We start from the raw sequence: 7,661 nt of genomic DNA, 5'->3' as shown, positions 1-7,661 counted from the left end.
GATGGTGCAGTTCTTGAACGAGAACCCGCTCTCGATAGCGCCCTCGATGGTCTTGGTCCGCTGCTGCGCCGTGAGCACGGCGATCTCCTTCACGATGGACACGATGCGGCAGTTCTCGTACAGGGACCTCCCAAACCCGAAGATGAAGTCCACGCTCCCTTTGATCACGCAGTCCTTGAAGTAGTGCAGCCCCTTATGGTCGTACAGCGTGTCCTGCCCGCCGTCGATGGTGCAGTTGTAGAAGGCCTGCTTGGTGCCGAACGTACGCAGCGCCACCGCCTGCCCGCCCTTGACCCCCGGCTTGGCCAGTGGCGCGTCGTTCTTGAACACCACGCCGTACGCCACGAAGTAGTCGGACTCGATGGCGCAGGTGGTGCTCCCCACCGTGCCCACGGGCTTCCCATCTTTCCCTAGCGTCGCAGCGGTGTCGCTCCAGGCGATGATGGCCGGGTTCTTGGGATCGGACTTGAAAGTGACGTAGGGCTTGCTGAGGTTGAGGAAGATCTTCTCACGGTACTCGCCGGGTTTCAGGTCCAGGATTACGCGACCGGTGTTGCCCTCCGGGATGGCGTCGATCGCGGCCGTGATGGTCTTGTAGTCACCACCGCCCTTGGGGTCCACCACGTAGGTGGTCTTGTTATCCTCCGCCTTGGACAGGGACTCGTCGATGGTGCTGCCCGTGTCACCCACCGCCTTCTTCGCGTACAACGCCTGGTTGATCGCGAAATCTTTCTGGTTCGCCGACAGCCAGTTGTCGAATGCACCAGCCGTCCCCGCCGCCGCGGGGGAAGCCGACGGCAGCGACGCCACTAGGGCCGCGAGCGCCAGGAGCTGGGGAAGCGCCATGTGGCGGCCCATGGGTAACTAACTCACTGGTAGCCCGTCGATCGTCGTCTCCCTCTCCTAGCTTCTGGCGGACTGGTGTTAGCGTATATGTAGTGCGTCTTGGGAAATGTATGGCCGCCTGGCCCTGGCTGGTCGCCATTTTTGGAGTGGAAGCTAGTGGAGGTGGAGCTCTAACAGCGCGCGATGTCTCGTCTCCGTCCGCACAGGTAGGGTAAGATGTACCTATTCTTAGGAGAATGGATTCTCTCTGGTGCATGCATTAGTCCATTGATTATTTTGGATGGGGTCACCGCATGAAGCTTTTGATAGAGATGACATGCTTCACCCATCCACGCCTTTTATTTTACCTTTTAAATTTGAATCTATTGCATCCCTTGAACTAAAAGTATAATTTATGTTTCGTTTGCGGATTTGTGCTCCTTGACAAATAAGAGCAATCGTGAATCCGTTTTGACAAGTTTAAAATTTCTTCACTAACTTTCATCTATTATAACTTTTTTTTGCAAGGGTCATCTATTAGAACTTGATACGACAAAGGATAAAATCATCAAGTTTTAAATACTAAAACTAAAAGCCCTAACCCCCAATCATAAGCCCTAAGCCCTTAACCCTAAAATAGTAAACTCTAAACCATTAAACAAACGAAACTTGGTAAAAACTTAATATTATGACTATTAAGTTTTAATATTTGTAGTAAAATTAATGTATTCAAGAGTGATCTAGTTTGAATGTTCTCTTCGCAACGAACACGAATATGCAAATGAAATTTAATTTGGACTTTCGGTCAAAAGATACAGTAGATTCAAATTTGAAAAAAATTGAAAAAGAATGAGAGGTTGGATGGGTGGAGCATGTCATCTCTGCCAAAAGTTGCATGTCGGGCCCACAAAAATAATCAATGTCATCATGCATGCATGAAAATCTCCAACCTAGGTAACCTTACTATACCTAATAAAGCTATGTAGTTTCTTTTCCTCAACTAATTAATCAACCCCCCTGAATTCAACGGGTCGGCCTGGGCTTTTTTTCCCTTCAAGTCAAATAAGGTCAAGTCAGCAGGTTTGTAAAAAAAACCGTAAGGATTTTACATGGGTGTAGCAAAGCTCATCTCGAACCAAATGGACAAATGAGGCACGCATGGGACCTCCTATGCACGGGAGATCTTTTTTTTTTCGTTCTTAAAGCATCTTCAACACTTTCCATATCCATAAAATAACCAAGGTTTAGAGGAAGTTGGGCAAAAAAACAAAAAAAATCCAGCAGTTGTCGTAAATTCTCGTATATTCTCCAAATTAAACACCCCTTCCATCTAGGGTAAGATGGCCCTTTCCGTAAAAGTGCCATGTAAGATAACCGCCACCTAATCGCCGTTTGGAGCCACGCTGGCATCAAGGACCATCGGCGCCGCGTCGTCGCCCGCCTCCGTCGACCACCGTCGTCCGCTGTCAGTTGTCACTAGAGTTTGCCTTCGTCGTCGCCCCATCATCAAAAACCACTTTTATGGGAAGGTTTTACATGAAACTAAGAAAATACATCACCTAAAACTTCCTCTAAATTATATGGACACCCGTAAATCCATTTTTACGGAGATGCTCTTAGGTGCTACTTTTACAAAAGAGGAAAATTAGGTAACCTTACTATACCTAATAAAGCTATGTAGTTTCTTTTCCTCAACTAATTAATCAACCCCCCTGAATTCAACGGGTCGGCCTGGGCTTTTTTTCCCTTCAAATCAAATAAGGTCAAGTCAACAGGTTTGTAAAAAAACGGTAAGGATTTTACGTGGGTGTAGCAAAGCTCATCTCCAACCAAATGGACAAATGAGGCACGCATGGGACCTCCTATGCATGGGAGATTTTTTTCCCGTTCTCAGAGCATCTTCAACACTTTCCATATCCATAAAATAACCAAGGTTTAGAGGAAGTTGGGCAAAAAAAAAAACTCTCCAGCAGTTGTCGTAAACGTTACGGGGTCTCGTATATTCTCCAAAACACCCCTTCCATCTAGGGTAAGATGGCCCTTTCCGTAAAAGTGCCATGTAAGATAACCGCCACCTAATCGCCGTTTGGAGCCACGCTGGCGTCGAGGACCATCGGCGCCGCGTCGTCGCCCGCCTCTGTCGACCACCGTCGTCCGCTGTCAGTTGTCACCAATGTTTACCTTTGTCGTTGCCACCACTTTTATGGGAAGGTTTTACATAAAACTTAAAAAATACATCACCTAAAACTTCCTCTAAATTATATGGACACCCGTAAATCCATTTTTACGGAGATGCTCTTAGGTGCTACTTTTACAAAAGAGGGAAATTAGTGCTGCTGGAACTTGCCATGCATGTTCATTTTGCTGTTTTTCTATTATTATTTTTGAGAAAATGTCTATTTTGGTGTTCCCAGTTGTGAAATACCAAAACAGGTGCAAATAGTTGGCTAGTGCGTGCAACACAATGCAATTTTTTGTTCGTACACACTCCAACGTGGCATCGTATTTTCATGTGGAGCCGTGTATTCTGCCTACTTGGCACGCATAGGGTCCACTTGTCAGCCCATGCAATTTTTCCCTGGCACCCGGTGGGTCCTACTTGTCAGCCATGACAAATGTTTTCAATAGTCAGTCTATGACATGTCGGTTCCACTTATCAGCGCAACGATGTAATAAACTCACCGGTAAAATCAATGCTCTCGCGGTTGAACCTACGACCTCGTCGAGCTCATACACGCTAGCCACTCCAACCACTCCAACCACTCGACATTCCTACTTGTCAGCCATGACAAATGTTTTCAATAGTCAGTCTATGACATGTCGGTTCCACTTATAGCGCAACGATGTAATAAACTCCACAGTAAAATCAATGCTCTCGCCGGTCGAACCTAGGACCTCGTCGAGCTCACACACGCTAGCCACTCCAACCACTCAACATTCCTGTCTACTATGGGCATACAAATTCTTATATCACCTCCTCCTTCCTTCAGAAATGGTTGCTGGCCTTCAGAATGGCTGCCGACGAGCTTGCTTGCAATGACCAACTGCTTCATTCGAATCCAAACGTCTCCAGTCCGTGCTGACACTAAAGATGATGCTGGGGAGGCACCGGTCCACGAGGATAAATAGATGTTCGACGCGTGCGCTGGTTGAGCTCCCGCTGGTATTTGTCGTGCACTGTGACAATCACCTGGTTCAAGTATCCCAACATGTCGCCGTCGTCCTTGATCTTGTACAGTGAGCCGACCCATCTTCCTCCTCCTTCCCCAAAGACCATGCCTCCATCGCCAATCGGCTTCTCTCCTCCTCTTTCTTCTCCTACTCCATCGTTTCCCCCATCGCAAAGCCGCAATCTATGGTGAGCTAGTCGTGGCCCTGTTCCCAAATTGATCAGCCAGGGAGCTTCCCCTCGAAGAGCCGCACCTTTCCCCGTCACTAACTGCAAGTCGTGGACCCCCTCGGGAGCTCTTCACATCGGCCAAAGTCAACCGCCGATCCGACTCCAATGTAAACCTCGTTCTCGTGGTCGTAGGCACTGGCGGAGCTACGTGGCCCGCCCATGTTTGGAGCAAAAACGAATTTTATACATGTCCAGTATGCTCAGCTCACTAGCCCAGTCCAGGATCTATACGTGTGGGCAAATTCTTGCTCAGCATGGCCCGCCCAACAATTTCTTTGTAGCTCCGCCACTGGTCGTAGGCATCTCCTAGAACTCGCGTGGCTTGAAGAGAATCACCTCAAGTTCATCCAGGTGACCCAAGTCATCATGAAACCAACACCGGAATCTACTGCCATCCTATATGTAAATTTCACTCAGAAGACACCTTTCTTATTGAAATGCCATGCAACGAAGTCATTCATGTTCTCCCGAATAAATTTTTTTAGGACTGTCTCGGTATCTTCTGAATAAAGGTTTGGTATACCAAATCGGTGTCCCATGAGTTCGTTGTATGCCTCATTCACTTTGGTTACTAGGTGCCTACCTTTGCTTCAAGATACTCTCCTGATGAAGCCTCGAGAAATCCAGGGATCTAATATTAGTGATTTAGTGCGACGTGAGGTGTCCCGCGCGTGAGAAAGCGGGGAATACAATGCGACAAACGTGCTTTTGGCATACACATGTGCCCTATAGAGGCCCATAAACATTTGTGTTGTGCGAAAGTATCAATAAATCGACCTTTTTATCTTCATGTGCCAGCTTCATCACGCAACGCGTGGAAAAAGAATAATGAGTTGCTTGCTCGGTTTGAGTGTGCGATGGAAGCCGACCATATTTTTACGGTATTACCAGCGACACGAAAAGTTTGCTACATGCCCATGATAGCATATCAATATGGTAGACTCAAGCCAGCGTGCATAACACATGCCGTTAATTAGCTTAATGCTCATGCCTAGGGGCAAAAACTCTAAACATGCGTCGTTAGTTAGCTCAAATAGCACAACCGACCAACAATCGATCCGAAGGCTTGCGGGTGCCGACTCCAGATTATAGCAGGAAGGAGCACAATTTTTGGAAGCCTGAGTAGCAACACGCAGTTAGTGCATCCACAACCATGAGTGAATGCCTTCATACATCGCGAACTGGGCATAACGCTCAGATCCTAATCAGCAAGCCATACGCTGATGATTGTCACCTCTCTAAATATCTACGGAGCAAAGCTTAGAGTGATCACCGATTGCCACCATCAAGCAATACCTTGTAAAACATCAACGACCGGTAGGAATGGACGAGGCCAAGGTAGGGCGTGAAACCCATGTACCTTTCTCAGCTCGAGCTCATATGCTTCTGGTGTGAACAGTAAAAAAAAGAAAATCAGAATTTTCTGAATTTTGTGTATGGCAAACTTTAAGAAATATTTGAAGTGCATGCAAAGTTTCATCATGAAATCACATTGGTGGAAGTCATGGAAAAAAAAGAATCAAAATTCCAAAATGCGTTTCAAAGTACCATTTTCAGACAGTCGGTTTCGTTTTCCTTTTTGCCACGCCTTCCACCAATATGATTTCATGATGAAATTTTGCATGCATTCTAAGCATTCCTTAAAGTTTGCCACAAAAGAAGTTAGAATTTTTTGAATCTTTTCCTTATATATTTGAATTTACTGTTCATCTAAGAGCATATGAGCTCACGAGTCGATACTCCTCGCCTGTGAAACCCTCATATCCTATCCATGATCTGAGACAGATAATGCACAAAAATATGAATAGACATCACTAAGCCAACATAATTAGTTAACGGTATTCATAAAACAATCTTGCCATAGAATCCAAATTATTAGACACAAACATATTTGCTGACAAAGTTTGCATATGAGTTGTGCTCTACAGGGCACATGCTAGTGGGTTGTGCTCCCCTCGGAGCACCCCTCTGGTACTTCTTCGACCCATCTGGTGTCTTCTGGTCCAGAAAAAATCCACAAAAAGTTTCACTGTGTTCGGACTCCGTTTAGTATTAATTTCATGCGATGTAAAAAACAAGTAGAAAACAACAACTGGCACTTGGCACTATGTCAATAGGTTAGTACCAAAAATGATATATGATATATTGTAAAACACCCAAGAATGATAACATAACATCATGGAAGAATAAAAAATTATAGATACGTTGGTGACGTATCAGCATCACAAGCTTAATTCCTGCTCGTCCTCGAGTAGGTAAATGATAAAAACAAAATTTTTGATGTGGAATGCTGCCTAACATGTTCATCACATATTATTTCCTTTGTAGCATGGACATTTGGAATTTTATATGATTCAAAGCAATAGTCTAGTTTTGACATGAAGACTTTAATACTCAAGCATATCAACAAGCAACCATGTCTTTCAAAATATCAACGCTAAAGCAAGTTATCCCTAGCCCATTATGCTCAACTATTGATCCATTCATGAAACACACTCGCATATTAGCTACACCCAATGCTCAAGTACGATCATAGTGCCCCTTAGTTGGTGCTTTATAAGAGAAGATGAAGACTCAAATAAAAATAAAATTTGCATAAAGTAAAAGAAAGGCCCTTCGCGGAGGGAAGTAGGGATTTGTAGAGGTGCCAGAGCTCAAAGCGAAAAAGATAGAGATAAAACATTTTGGGTGGCATGCTTTTCCTGTCAACGAAAACGATCGAGTAGTTCCCAATAATTTCCATGCTAGATATATCATAGGCGGTTCCCAAACAGAAAATAAAGTTTATTCCTTTTCAACCATACTTTCACTTTCCATGGCTAACCGTATTCATAGGTGCCTTCATACCAACACTTTACAAGGAATTTATTATTTGACAACATAAAGTAAATTCATTTTAATTTCGGGACTGGGCATCCCTAATACCTTTGCCCTACTTTCGTGCAATGTCAAGTGAATAAACACTCATCTTGAGAATAACATATCTATCATGGAAATATATCAGCCACCCCTTACCATTTCATGAGCGGCACGAGCACACAAAAGAGAAATTTATTTTGAAAATTAGAGATGGCACATACAAATTTGCTTAGAACAACAAAAGAATACCACATATAGGTAGGTATAGTGGACTCATATGGCAAAACTGGTTTAAAGGATTTTAGATGCACAAGTAGTGATCATACTTAGTGCAAATGAAGGCTAGCAAAAGATTGAGAAGCATCCAACCAAGAAACGAAAAATCTCATAAGCGAGCATTAAGCATAACTAACACTGAATAATGCACCACAAGTAGGATGTAATTTCATTGCATAACTATTAACTTTCATGCTTGCATAGGAATCACAAACCTTAACACCAATATTCTGACTAAAGCACAAATACTCATCAACATGACTCACATATCATATCATTGATACGTCTTCAACGTATCTAT

At 44.4% G+C, this 7,661-nt stretch overlaps 1 pseudogene; it reads right to left on the bottom strand.

Annotated features, from left to right (window-relative positions):
- Nucleotides 1–858, bottom strand: part of LOC119292621 — a 2,230-nt pseudogene extending 1,372 nt beyond the window's left edge.
- Between the last annotated feature and the right edge of the window lie 6,803 nt (nt 859–7,661).

This window comes from Triticum dicoccoides, chromosome 4B (genome assembly GCF_002162155.2).
Source record: "Triticum dicoccoides isolate Atlit2015 ecotype Zavitan chromosome 4B, WEW_v2.0, whole genome shotgun sequence".
Lineage (NCBI taxonomy): Eukaryota > Viridiplantae > Streptophyta > Magnoliopsida > Poales > Poaceae > Triticum > Triticum dicoccoides.
The sequence above is the reverse complement of the archived record's forward strand: the minus strand, read 5'-3'. Positions and strand labels throughout refer to the sequence as shown.